This window comes from Sapajus apella, unplaced genomic scaffold (assembly GCF_009761245.1).
Source record: "Sapajus apella isolate SASKATOON/1434 unplaced genomic scaffold, GSC_monkey_1.0 scaffold32, whole genome shotgun sequence".
NCBI lineage: Eukaryota > Metazoa > Chordata > Mammalia > Primates > Cebidae > Sapajus > Sapajus apella.
In genome coordinates, this window is record NW_022436972.1 from 20,890,368 (window position 1) to 20,905,210 (window position 14,843).

The window sequence follows — 14,843 nt, forward strand, 5'->3', positions numbered from 1 at the left end:
CCCAGGCTGGAGTGCAATGGCGCGATCTCGGCTCACTGCAACCTCCGCCTCCTGGGTTCAGGCAATTCTCCTGCCTCAGCTTCCTGAGTAGCTGGGATTACAGGCACGCACCACCATGCCCAGCTAATTTTTTGTATTTTTAATAGAGACGGGGTTTCACCATGTTGACCAGGATGGTCTCGATCTCTTGACCTCGTGATCCACCCGCCTCGGCCTCCCAAAGTGCTGGGATTACAGGCTTGAGCCACCGCGCCCGGCTCAGCCTGGGTGTTTTTGTTATAGCAGCCTGAACTAAGATAGCTAGCTTGAGTTGGTTCTTGCTAATTTTATTTTATTTATTTATTTTTTAAGACTGAGTCTCTCTCTGCTGCCCAGGCTGGAGTGCAGTGGTGTGATCTCAGCTCACTGCAACCTCTGCTTCCTGGATTCAAGTGATTCTCCTGCCTCAGCCTCCCGAGTAGCTGGGATTAAAGGCGCCCACCACCATGCTCAGCTAATGTTTGTATTTTTTAGTAGAGATGGGGTTTTACCATGTTGGCCAGGCTGGCTCGAACTCCTGACCTCAAGTGATCCACCCACCTCAGTCTCCCAAACTGCTGGGATTATAGGTGTGACCCACCATACCTTGCCTGTTCTTGCTATTTTTAGCCACGGGGTCCTAAGAAAATATGTCAATAATTGCACTATGAGAATTAAATTGACTATTTTAACAGGGTAAACTATATACTGTTTAAAAAGGACCCTCTTTAGAAATACATAAAATACCACAACGGGGATGCAATGATCAAAATCCACAATGTGGGAAACTCTGTAGGAAAAATGCTCTAGTTTTTTCTTTTCTTTCTTTCTCTTTTTTTTTTTGGAGTCTCACACTGTTGCCCTGGCTGGAGTGCAGTGGTGAGATCTCTACTCATTGTGAACTCCACCTCCCAGGCTCAAGGGATTCTCCTGCCTCAGCCTCCTAAGTAGCTGGGATTACAGGTGCCTGCCACCACGCCCAACTATTTAAAAAATATTTTTAGTAGAGATGGGGTTTCACTATGTTGGCCAAGCTGGGCTCAAACTCCTGACCTCATGATCTGCCTGCCTCAGCCTCCCAAAGTGCTGGGATTACAGGTGTGAGCCACCGCTGCGCCCAGCCCAGTTTTTTCAAAAAGTAAATTTAATGAAGAAATAAGGAAAGGAAAAGGGAACCTATAGATTAAAAAAGATTTAATGGTATTAAACAAATAAATAAGTAAATAAAAGAGACTTAGTAGCCATGTCAACCAATAATAATGATTTTTTAAAAATTAAAAATGTTTATGAGTCAGTTCAGGAAATTTGAATATTGACTGGATATTTGATGGTTAATATCAAATATCAATAATTGTTAATTTAAGAAGTGTATTATAATGATATTTTGGTTATGTTTTTAAAAAGATAATTATCTTCTTTTTCTGAAAAAAAATTTTCAGGCTGGGTGCAGTGGCTCACACCTGTAATTCCAGCACTTTGGGAGGTCGAGACAGGCAGATCACCTGAGGTCAGGAGTTTGAGACCAGCCTGGCCAACATGGTGAAACCCCATCTCTACTAAAAATATAAAAATTAGCCAGGCATGGTGGCGCATGCCTATAATCCCAACTACTCCGGAGGCTGAGGCAGGAGAATTGCTGGAACCTGGGAGGTGGAGGTTGTACTGAGCCAAAATCATGACACTGCACTCTAGTCTGGGCAACAGAGTGAGACTCCGTCTCAAAAAAAAAAAAAAAATGTTCAGAGTCTCACTCTGTTTCCCAGGCTGGAGTGCAGTGGGGTGATCATGCCTGACCGTAGCTTCAAACTCCTGGGCTCAAGTGATCCTCCCACCTCAGCCTTCTGAGTAGCTGAGACCACTGGTGCTGCCACTATGCCTGGCTAATTTTTAAATTATTTATAGAGGTGGGATCTCCCTATGTTGCCCAGGCTGGTCTTGAATCCCTGGGCTCAAGCAATCCTCTCCTGCCTTGGTCTCCCAAAGCACTGAGATTACAGGCATGAGCCTCTGCGCTTGGTCAGAATTATCTTTTTGAAACATTTCAGATGAAGTTATATGGGGCCTGTGATACACTTCAAAGGAACTGGGGTTGGGGAGCGGGTGGGAGTATAGATGAAGGAAGAATGGCCATGAATTAGCAATTGCTGAATCTGGCTGACAAGTAAGTATGTGGAAATTCATTATACTATGTAGTCTGCTTTTGTATATGTTTAAAATTTTCCATAGTAAGTTTTTCTTTCAAACTTCTTTAAAATTATTGACTTGCAGATCTAAAAAAAATTAGTGAGAAAAGAAAATTGCAAAAACCGTTTATGTAAAGATTATACCAATTACTGTCATGGTTTAGTAGCAGAGAAAGGCAAGTAAACTTGCAATGAAAATGCAATGCAATTAACTTCTATAATAGAAGTATCACAGGGTAGAATGTGTGTAGATGAGGGTCACTCAACCCAGCCTGGAGAATCAGAGAAGGAGAAGGCTTTGGAGGATGGCATGCTGCCCAGATTGAAATAAAATACAATCCGTTTGGCTTCCACGGTGACTGAGACCCAAGTATACCTCCACCTGCTACCAGCCTCTGTTTTAATCATTCTTTTTATGTCCTCCAAGATGACTGTCCATTGGAAAACACAGTCTCTTAGTCTGTACCCTCTGCATCTCCTCGCCTTGAGACTTGCGCCTCTCCAGAGAAACTGCCTCCCTGCGGGCCCTCCCAGAGGCTGTCCATGCTCCCACACCTGACTCCTTGCGGCCGTGGGCAGGCAGGGGATTGGCTTTGTCATACCAGATACCACCTGTCTCCTGCCTCCTCAGCACCCTGCCTCTTTTGTCTTATGTCTCAACCACTTCGCTGCATTGGCCCTTTATTGTTCAACCGTGTTCAAGTGCCTGCATCCTAAAAACAGGAACCCTGACTCTCCAGGGACCACTTATTTCCTTTAGTAACCACATCTCACTCTTTCTCTTTACAGCCAATCTTCTTCAAAGAAGATACCTTACATGAAATGCACAAAGAAGGGAGCTCACTTCTATTCCTTCTTGAGTCAAGGTTGGTGGTTTCAGTGTTTCTAGAAATCTTATTCTAAGCATTCTGTCATGCATATATACCACATCTTCTTTATCCAGTCATCCACTGATGGACCGTTAGGTTGATTCCATACCTTTGCTATTGTGAATCCTGGTGAGCTTGCAAATTAAATATATACATATATATATAATTATTATACATATTATAGATTGTCTCTTGTTCCCAAACTTACTTGGAGAGTCACTGTCACGTGCTGATGGTCAATAGGCATCAAATAAGGATGCTATAATTGACACTGCCTCTTGTCATGAAAAGGACTCCTGAGACAAGAGAGGTTTCAGGGATATGAGCCACCTGGTCATAACAGAAGAGAGCCTGCTGATTGGATCCTGTTGTAGGTACCAGGTTCATGGGCAGGATGTCATCATGGAAGTACACAGTGCACTTTTTATTGTACTTGGCAAGTATTCATTGACAAGAGTCTTTAGCCTATGTTGGCGTATTTCATCTACCCACCAAGGGAATTTTGTAATGAAGGTACCTGAGATTCCAAGTAGACCCCCTTCTCTGACACTTTTACTTCAAAATAGCCAAGGGAAAAAACCAAGGACTTTTCTAGATCTTGGTCCTCAGCTCCTCTCTGTAAAAGTTATTGGATTTTGAAACTTTCTTCCCAATTTTCTAGAGGAGTGACACCAAAATTCCCAGTAATTACTGGAAAAAGTTGAATTTGGGTTTAATGATTTAACTTTTCTAGTCCTTCTTTTGAAAAATATCACAGAAAAAAAAATAAATGAAAGCTTGACGACAACTAAATTATAGTGAGGATCCCATGCACGGTGGTGGGAGGGTGGTGATAACCAACCACCGGGAAACACGGAGCCGGTGAGTGCCTGTGTCCCAGGTACTGACAGGAAAGGCGCAAGAACGAAGCGTGGTTCCTGTCTGTGGATGGCTTAGGATCTGGTGAAAAAAGAGCACACATGCTTGTGGGAAGCAGAAGTTAGCTATCTAAGATAGCTCTCAATATACCTAGCACCAAGTGTATACACACCTTCTCCCAGTTAGTAAACCAAACAATAATCTAGGACTGCTGTGAAGGGATTTTGAAGATATATTTAAGGTCCCAAGTCAGTTGACTTTAAGATAAAAAGATTTTATCCAGTCTAACCTCATCACATGAGCTCTTTAGCTCTGTGTGTAGGTCTAGAGGTCCGAGACAGGGGAAATCAAAACTTGAAAATGTGAGAGAGGGCCGGGTGTAGTGGCTCATGCCTGTAATCCCAGCACTTTGGAAGGCCAAGGTAGGTAGATCACTTGAGATCAGGAGTTCAAGACCAGCCTGGCCAACATGGTGAAACTCTGTCTCTACTAAAATCACAAAAATTAGCTGGGTGTGGTGGCATGCGTCTGTAATCCCAGCTACTCAGGTGGCTGAGGAAGAAGAATCGCTTGAACCTGGAAGGCGGAAGTTGCAGTGAGCTGAGACAGCACCATTGTAATCCAACCTGGGCAACAGAGCAAGATTCCATTTAAAAAAAAAAAAAAAGAAAAGAAAAGAAAAAGAAAATGTGAGAGGGATTTAATGTGACGAAGACTCTTCATTGAAGACGGAGGGGCCATGCGGCCAAGAATGCGGGTGGCCTCTAGGAGATGAGAGTGGCCCCTGGCTAACAGCTAGAGAGGAAAGGGGGACCGCAGTTCTTCAACCACAAAGAACCGCATCTAGCCAACAACCCAAATGAGCTTGGAAGATTTTTTTTTTTTTTTTTGAGACGGAATCTCACTCTGTCACCCAGGCTGAAGTGCAGTGGCATTATCTTGGCTCACTGCAACCTCTGCCTCCCAGGTTCAAGTGATTCTCCTGCCTCAGCCTCCGAAGTAGCTGGGACTACAGGTGCCTGTGACCACGCCTGGCTAATTTTTGGATTTTTAGTAGAGACGGGGTTTCACCATATTGGCCAGGCTGGTTTTGAACTCCTGACCTTGTGATCCGCTCGCCTCAGCCTCCCCAAGTGCTGGAATTACAGGTGTGAGCCACTGTGCCTGGCCAGCTTGGCCAACATCTTGATGTCAGCCAGATGAGGCCATGAGCAGAGAATTCAGTCAAATCTGCCCAGACTTCTGGCCTGCAGAACTGTGGGCTTCGAAATGAGTGCTGTTCTAAGCCACTAAGTTTGTGGCAATTTGTTACACAGTAACAGAAAACTACTACATGCGTGAAAAGATAATATTACAAGAAATCTTTCATGTCAGACGTGCTACTGTATTACTACAAGTGGAAATGCCTCTAGGGCAGGTTATACGTGCAGATAGTGTGAAGGAGTCTGGAGGATATTTTTTAGATTGGATGTGTATGTTATTTCACCCAGGTTGGACTCAACTCCTGGACTCAAGTGATTCTCCTACCTCAGCTTCCCAAGGAGCTGGGACTAGAGGCATGCACTGCCTCTGGAGGATATTTTTGAGAGTCTGTGTTTAGTAATTAAGAGTTCAGTCTTTGCAGTCAGAATGAGCAGATTTAACCCTGACTGGACCTCTTTTAAGCTGCTTGATCATCTATAAACTATATAACACCTAGGAATATTGTGAAAAGTAAATAAAATGATGCTTACAGAAGGCTTAGGTAGAGACTACACATACATATAAATATATACTTCGAAAAGAAACATTTGTGGTGCAGTCATGCTCCCTGCAGCCTCCACCTCTTGGGCTCAAGCAATCTCCTACTTTAGCCTCCTGAGTAGCTGGGACCACAGGTGTGTGCCACCCTGCCTGGCTTTTTAATTTTTTTTGTTTGGTAGAGATGGAATCTCACTATATTGCCCAGGTTGGTCTACCCTGGACCAAAGGGATCTTCCCACCTCAGTCTCTCAAATTGCTGGGATTACAGGTCTGAGCCACTGCACCCAGCCAAGAGTATTTATTAAGTGCCAAATTATTGTTGTTTGCTAAAATTTCCCCCATATAGTCTTTAGAACCCTCATCCTGAAAGACAGGCTGGTAGTGGTGTTTCATGCCTGTAATCCCAGCACTTTGGGAGGCTGAAGTGGGGGATCACTTCAGCCCGTGAGTTTGAGAACAGCCTGGGCAACATGGTGAAACCCCATCTCCACAAAAAAAATTGTAAAAGTTAGTCAGGTGTGGTGGCACACACCTGCAGTTTCATTCACTTGAGAGGCTGAGGTGGGAGGACTGGTTGGGCCTGGGAGGTTGAGGCTGCAGTCAGTGAGCTGTAATTGTGCCATTGTACTGCAGCCTGGGTGACAGACTGAGACCCTGTCAAGAAAGAAAGAAAGAAAAAAAGAAAGAAAAGAAAAGAAAAGAAGGAAGGAAGGAAGGAAAGAAAGAGAAGGAAAGAAAGAGAGAAGGAAAGAAAGAAAGAGAGAAAGGGAAGAAGGAAGGGAAGGGAAGGTAAAATATGCAAGTTGATATGTCTGACTTGTATGAAGAATGTTTAGATGTGTCACAGATATGTTGCAAAAATCAAGATGGCATCATAAAACATCTAGAGAACTCTCAATATAAGCCAGGTATGGACTCATGCTTGTAATTCCAGCACATATGGAGGCTGAGGCTGGAGAATCACTTGAGTCCAGGGGTTCAAGACCAGCCTAGACAAAAACGTGAGACCTCATCTCTATAAAAATAAAAAAACTTAGGTGTGATTCTGTGCACCTGTGGTCCTAGCTACTTGAGAGGCTGAGGTGAGAGGATTGCTTGAGCGTTGGGAAGTCGAGGCTGCAGTGAACCGAGACGCGCCACTGCGCTCCAGCCTGGGTGACAGAGAGAGAATCTAAAAAAAAAAAAAGATGGTAAATTTTATGTATATTTTACCCCAAATAAAATAGTATGCAAAACATGCGTAATTCATTGTTCATTATTTTTTCCTTCTACTAGACGTTCTGTGAGAATGGGGTCTTGTCCATCTTATTCCCTGCTATGTGCCCCACATCTAGTACAGTGCCTAGCACATAGCAATAGCGCTATAGGTATTTGCCAAATGAATAAATTGTACTAGGAGTGGGATTTGGGGGCAGAGGATGCTCCAGAAAAGCAATATCTCATATAATTAATTACCTAGGAAACACTGGCAAGGGATTGCATAATTTGCTACTGATAATATTCAGTTACCATAGAGTTTGAGAATCTGTGAACATATATTTTGATTAACTATAGAAAGAGAGGAAAAATAGTTATCATATTACAAACCTGTAGTCACATTGTTAATTACCTAGCCTCATGCAGAAGAGGGTTTTTTTCTTTAAGCCTCTTAAAAGAATGGGGATTTTTGGGCCGGGCGCGGTGGCTCAAGCCTGTAATCCCAGCTACTCAGGAGGCTGAGGCAGGAGAATTGCCTGAACCCAGGAGGCGGAGGAGGCGGAGGTTGCGGTGAGCCGAGATCGCGCCATTGCACTCCAGCCTGGGTAACAAGAGCGAAACTCCGTCTCAAAAAAAAAGAAAAAAAAAAAGAATGGGGATTTTTTTATTATGCAATATTTATTGTATTTCTATATAGTAGCACAAGTGTTTTACATTTTAGCCTGAAAGATTGACCTAAAATAAACATTTCAGCCTTTTAATGTAATTATAGAAGATAGAAGCAAGAAAGGATGTAGCAGGGAAGACAGAAAAATGGAGAATTGTAGAGAGCTAGGGAGAAAAAAAAAGGTGATGTGAGGGATTCTAGCCATTGCAATTGAAGATAATGTTGATGAAAATTAAACATTCATATGTTTATCAATTCCCAGCAAGCTCCTGCCTGGGAATCTATCCCACAGAGATAAAACCACTAGTTCATAAAGACATGTAATATGTACATGGATGCTATTGCAGCATTCTTCATTGCGACAAAAATCACAAAACAGAGCCCATGGCTGAATAATTTATGGTATATCAATATAATGAATTATTATTCAGCCATTAAAAAGAATGAAATAAGGCCGGGCGCGGTGGCTCAAGCCTGTAATCCCAGCACTTTGGGAGGCCGAGGCGGGTGGATCACGAGGTCAAGAGATCGAGACCATCCTGGTCAACATGGTGAAACCCCGTCTCTACTAAAACTACAAAACATTAGCTGGGCATGGTGGCGCGTGCCTGTAGTCCCAGCTACTCAGGAGGCTGAGGCAGGAGAATTGCTTGAACCCAGGAGGCGGAGGTTGCGGTGAGCCGAGATCGCGCCATTGCACTCCAGCCTGGGTAACAAGAGCGAAACTCCGTCTCCAAAAAAAAAAAAAAAAAAAAAGAATGAAATAAATCTAAACCAATGGATTTAAACAGATGTTCATGAGGTATAGTTGAGTGAGAAAAGGAAGATGTAGAAAAGTGCACATGGTATGTTCTCACTTTTTAATTTTTTTTGATTGAGTCTTGCTCTAATGCCCAGGCTGGAGTGCAGTGGCATAATCTCAGCTCACTGCAACCTCTGCCTTCTGGGTTCATGCAATTTTCCTGCCTCAGCCTCCCAAGTAGTTGGGATTATAGGCATGCACCACCATGCCCGGCTAATTTTTTGTCTTTTTAGTAGAGACAGGCTTTCATCATGTTGGCCAGGCTGGTCTTGAACTCCTAACCTCAAATGACCGCCCACCTCAGCCTTCCAAAGTGCTGGTATTACAGCTGTGAGCCACGTACCCACCCACATTCTCACTTTTATAAAGAACAAAATGTCCAAACTGCCAATTTCTAGATAAGATTTTGTAAGCATGGAGAAAAATACAAGAGTGTGCATACTTGGTTGGTGATCTGGCTTGTTGGGTGTGTTAGTGGAGCAACAGCTGGTGTTGGAGGGGAGAAAGGAGAAGAGGAAGAGAAGGGGGAAATCAAGCAGAAAAAAAAAAAAGAGAAAGCATTACACCCAAATAGCCAATGATGTGCATATATGTAAAATTATATGTGGCCAGGTGCAGTGGCTCACGCCTGTAATGCCAACACTTTGGGAGGCCAAGGTGGGCGGATCACTTGAGGTCAAGAGTTTGATATCAGCCTGGCCAACATGGCGAAACCCCATCTATACTAAAAATACAAAAATTAGCTGGGTGTGGTGGCGCATGCCTGTAGTCCCAGCTACTCGTGAAGCTGAGGCAGGGAATTGCTAGAACCTGGGATGCGGAGGTTGCGGTGAGCCAAGATTGCGCCACTGCAATCCAGCCTGGGCGACAGAATGAGACTCCATCTCTGAAAAAACAATAACAACAACAACAAAAAAAACAAAACTTAGTCCGGCATGGTGGCACGTGCTTGTAGTCCCAGCTATGTGGGAGGGTGAGGCAGGAGAATTGCGTGAACCCAGGAGGTGAAGGTTGCAGTGAGCCAAGATCCCACCACTGCACTCCAGCCTGGGTGACGGATAGAGACTCTGTCTCCATATCACAACCATCAACAAACCAGGGAAGTTGTGCAGTTCTCATGTTCACAGATAATGAGCGAAGGTAGCCTGGCAGCTTAATGGTGGTGGACACCCAGGCTCCCTTTGTCCCGCTGCTCTCCTGTCCCTTATCAGTTCACCATTATATTTGCCTTCAGGCTGTTGCAGAGAGAAAGAGAAAAGAAGAGGCTCCCCTCCGTTCCTTCTAAGTGCTACACTCAGAAGTTGAATGCATCTCATTGGCCAGATTCCAGCCACGAGGCTACACCTAGCTGCAAGGAAAGCTGGAAAATGGGGTTTCTGACAAGCAGCTTACTGAGGAAGACAGGAGATCGGCCTTAACCTCAAAATCACACAGTGACAGCCTTGTAAGCCAAAGAAGACACGAGAGCAAGAACCCTGAAAGCATATAACAGGGAACTCTGATCCAGACATAGGGGTGGGGTGAGGAGGTTTAGGTAACTGACTTTTTCCAGAGGAAATGATTTTGAGCAGAGATCTGACAGAGGTCACTGGATGAAACAAAGAAGGGGGTTCCAGCAGGAGGAACACTGCACAAAGGCCCCAAAATGGGAAGGACGAGGGATGTTTGAGGAATTGAAAAAGGTTTAATTTAAGGAGAAGCATAGATGGGGTTTCTTCCCAAGGAACGGAGCCTGGCTAGTGAAATACATTCCAACATGAGCACCAGCTCTCACAGATACCATTTGTTTTCTGTGGCTTGGACACATCCCACGGTGGTTTGTCTGGCAGCCCAGAGAAAGCTGACATTGGTTTGAGAAGGTCTAATTATTCCTCGTGTAAGACTTGGGTAAATGAGTAAAGTCTTTGTGTGGGTTGCTTTAGAGAATTTGGCCAAGTTGTATGCCTCGTTTGTGTTATTTATAATTTTAAGAAAGCTTAGGAAACAGTCTTATTGTCTATAATATATTGAAATGCAGTGGCTTTGAAAATCATTTGCCTTTTTGAATTAAAGGAACAGATTGGCAATTGAGTAATGGATCCACCCTGGGATGTGGGAGGTGACAGCAAAAGTGGTTGTTGACTCATCTCCATGTATGTGTGGTAACACATGAAAATCAGTTTCATTACTTTGTAGCTTTACCTCCTATTAAAGCCCTGCAAAGTGTGAGTCACAGGAAACTTGAGGTACTAGAATTTTGAGAGAGCCTAGTATAAAAAATTCATGAAATCTTTCTGCACCACTTACTCCACTTTTTCTTAGTGCAACTGGGTAATTGTTTTTTTAAATTTTAATGTGCTTCTCCTTTGCTTTCCTGAGGACACAACCTCTACTTTAGCTGACTCCAGGCATCTGTCTGATTGAAGAAGAGGAACATCTGTTTATGGGAGGAGAGCCGAGAGAAAGACCGGGTAATTTCAAATTTTTGGCACTCTAAACCAGGATCGGGAAGCTGGCTTTCATCTTGAAGGTGGATTTGGCATTTCAGCATCTTCATCACACCCAGAAACCAGGGTTTGGCTCAGTGTGGGAAAGGGCAGTGCAGCGCAGAGAAGACTCCTAAGGCGAGCTGCCAGAGAAGATACAGAATGCCCAGTTAAATGTGAATTTTAGATAAACAATGAATAATTTATTAGAATAAATATGTTCCAAATATTGCATGGAACATAATTACACTAAAAAATTGCTGTTTATTTAAATATAACTGTGCATCTTGTTTTTTTTTTTTTTTTTTGATAGAGTCTCTCTGTCACCGGGCTGGAGTGCAGTGGTGCAATCTTGGCTCGCTGCAACCTCTGCTTCCTGGGTTCAAGCAATTCTTGTGCCTTAGCCTCCCAAGTAGCTGAGACCACAGGTGCATGCCACCATGCCTGGTTAATTGTTTGCATTTTCAGTAGAGTTGGGGTTTCACCACATTGGCCAGGTTGATCTCGAACTCCTGAGCTCAAGCAACCCACCTGCCTTGGCCTCCCAAAGTTAAAGTGCTGGGATTACAGACGTGAGCCACCGTGCCCAGCCTATATTTTTATTTGTAAACCTGGCAATCCCACCCCTAGGACAGCTAGGTAAGTACCACTCTATCTATAGTGGGAAAATAAACAAGGAGGGAAGAGTGGAGCATGCCAGTCACACTGACAAGCCAACCTTGAAAGCCCCTTTCTCTATTTGAGTAGAACCCACTCCCACTAGAGAATCAGAAAATAGCAGATCTTGCTTTTCCAGCTCGTTGAGCACATGTGAAGGCACATGCCAGTCAGGGCCATGTTCCCTAATCCTGATGAGAAAGCAGGGGTTTTGAAGAAGCAGGTGCAGGGCAGAGCCCACACTGACAACAGATGATGGCAGTGACTGTAGCTGCATTATTTGTCCTGTGTTGTCAGTGGTGGAGCCTGTGAGGTCCAGGGCCCACAGCTGCAGAAGCGTTTCTAAGGCCTTCTCTTGGGCAATTGTTCCTGGCTGCGGAGCCTCGGTGCCTGGGTGTGGGCCTCTCAGGCTCTGGGCAAGCCATCCAATATCCTTCTGATAAATTCCTTTGTCCTTAAGTCCAGCAGTGTTGGTTCTGTTTCTTACACCTCAGAACTGAGTGATAAATGAAATAAACGCCTTTCGAGGTATGAGGAACTGTGCAGAGAAGAACAAGAGGAATGAAATGGGAGAACAGAGTGGGTAGAAATGTGCCCGGAGAGTGGGTGGCATAGAGTAAATCAGGGGAGGATGGGGCCCTCTTACAGGATGTCTCTGTGCCATTCTGCACTCATTCCGCACTCACAGAGCCACTGGGGAGGTTGCAGCCAGTGTTGGTTCATAAGGACCAGTTTCCATGCTGATTGTGTGGTGCTTGTACTTTACTGGCTTTTAAGCATTTTGAATGACTCCTGGGTGCACCCATTTCACGTTGGTTGGGCAGAGAGAATCTCTGAGAGTTAGTTTTCCAAAGCCTCCTTTGATGCCAGTATGTTACAGATAAAATCTAGAGTTTAGAGGAGGAGTCTGACATGGTGGGGGAGAGGTGGCTCCACAGCAAAGGACTGTGCAGTGAGCAGCACTCAAGCCAGGGCTGACTGGGAAACACGGACAGACTGCACTGTGTTAGGGCCCAGGAAGGGCTCATAGTCTAGGCAGTGCCCCTGGGCCAGGTCTAGCTAAGTTCGGCTAGGATAGCCATGGATTTTCTGCCTCAAATGCCAGCACGGCCAGCAGCACCCTGGAGGAAAGAGATGCTGCCTATGTTCTTGAAGTCCCCAACTCTTTTTGGCCATTATGAGGTTATAAAAACCATAATCTTCCAGGCTCCCTTAGGGAGAGAAGCAGAGAGCAAGGTGGGCATAAGTGACACAGTGGACATAAGTGACCTACATGGATGGCCAAATTATTGTATTATATATCTAGTCACTTTTGTGGCCTATGCCTATAATCTTAATACTTTGGGAGGTTGAAGTGGGAGATCTCTTGAGGCCAGGAGTCCAAGACCAGCCTAGGTCACATAATGAGACCCCTGTCTCCCCTTAGAATGTAAAATGAATTAGCTGGGTGTGGTGGCACATGCCTATGGCCCAGATATCTGGAAGGCTGAGGTGAGGGGATTGCTTAAGTCCAGGAGTTTGAGGCTGCAGTGAGCTATGGTCACAACACTGCCCTCCAGTCTAAGTGACAGAGCAAGACCCTCACCTAAAAAAACAAAAAAAAAGAAAGAAAGAAAAAGAAAAAAAGAAGGAAAGAAAGAAAGAAGAAAAGAAAAAAAAATTCCTTCTGCACACCTGAATAATGACATGTATTAAACTTGGTGACCCTGCTATCTTTCTCCACTTCCCAACCCACATCTTGTGCCCCAGCCGTCATTCTCCAGATGCTGCATATGTCGCCCATGGGCTCGTGAAGCCGATGTTCTCATGTGGAGTTCTGGGTAGTGGCTCAGCTGCTGCTGCTTGTGACCTGGGAAAATCAATGGTTTCCAAGGTGCCTCAGCGTCGAAGCCTATGTCCTCCTCTTCATTCTGTTCCCTCGATGTGGAACTCTGTCTTCTACACTTGAAAAAACCCATTAGCCCCTCAAGAGCCAGACCGAATGTCACGACGGAGAAATTTCTTGAGACCTGTGCTCCATTCTGTGTTCCCTTTCTAGACAGAATTAGCTGCAGCCCTTTTTCCCTGACCTTTGCATTTGAAGGCTGCGTCGCTGTCTGCCTTGCTGGGCCAGGAGCATATGGAGGGCAGAGACTGCATGGTTTTCATTGTTCCACCCAGCTTCCGACATTGACCCAGCAAAGAGCTGGGCCCTGACAAATGTCAGCTCAACTAATTAAATGAGTACCCTCCTCTGTCTCCTCCTATTTACCTACCCTAGTCTCATATCGAAATGGCCTTTAATTGTATTTGTCTTTGATCTAAATACTGGTAAGTGTTCATTCCTATCCATTTATTACAGCAGTTAGTGCCATAGCTTGTGCAACATAAACGTGCACATGGTGGTTGATTTAATTGGATGACTTGGTTGAATGCCTCCATCACAGGATGTGACTTTGAAGAGACCTTAGAAGTCATCTAGTGCTAGCCAGGCACGGTGGCTCACGCCTGTAATCCCAGTACTTTGGGAGGCCGATACGGGCAGATCACCTGAGGTCAAGAGCTCGAGACCAGCCTGGCCACCATGTGAAACCCTGTCTCTGCTAAAAATACAAAAATTAGCTAGTTGTGGTGGCGAGTGCCTGTAATCTCAGCTACTCGGGGGAGGCCGAGGTACAAGAATCGCTTGAACCCGGGAAGCAGAAGTTGCAGTGAACTGAGATTGTGCCACAGAACTCCAGCCTGGGTGACAGAGCGAGACTCTGTCTCAAAAAATAAAATAAAATAAAATAAATAAAAAAGTAAGGTAGGACATTTCAGCCAAGTTCAAGGATGGGGAAAAAAATCTCTAAGGTAGGATGGGCTTGGAGCTGCTGACATACTGAGTGGAAGGTGCCACGAGGAAGGATTGGGGATCAGAAACAGAGCAGTAACTGAGGGAGCAAGGAACTTGAAGTTGGGGTGGGAGGATTAGAGGAAGGCTGGTTCTTTCCTCTGAAACCTGGTCTAGGGGCTGATGAAGATGTTGGTTCGTGGAGGCAGATGTTGGTGCTGAGCAGGAGACATCTGAGGGAGTTCATCTCATTGGACTCTGTATTCACAGTGAACATTATCATTGGAGAAGGCCTGACTATTGAACAGTGGCTAAAAGGGCAGACTTTGGAGACACTACTAGAGTTCAAATGCTTTTTCTGCCGTTCTGTAGCTTATGATCTTGGGAAATATCCCTAAACACCATGTACCTCAGTTTTCTCATCTGTATAGTGGAGATGACAATAATCCTCAATGAATTGTGGTAAGAATCAAATGAGTTAAAATATGTGAAGTGCTTAGAACAGTGTCTGGTGTCTAACAAGCCTCATAGCACAGCTGCGGTTGTCATCACTGTCTCCATCGTTTTCTGCT

General features: G+C 44.6%; 1 pseudogene; it reads left to right on the forward strand.

Annotated features, from left to right (window-relative positions):
• Positions 1 to 11,024, forward strand: part of LOC116562195 — a 14,266-nt pseudogene extending 3,242 nt beyond the window's left edge.
• The last annotated feature ends 3,819 nt before the right edge of the window (positions 11,025 to 14,843 follow it).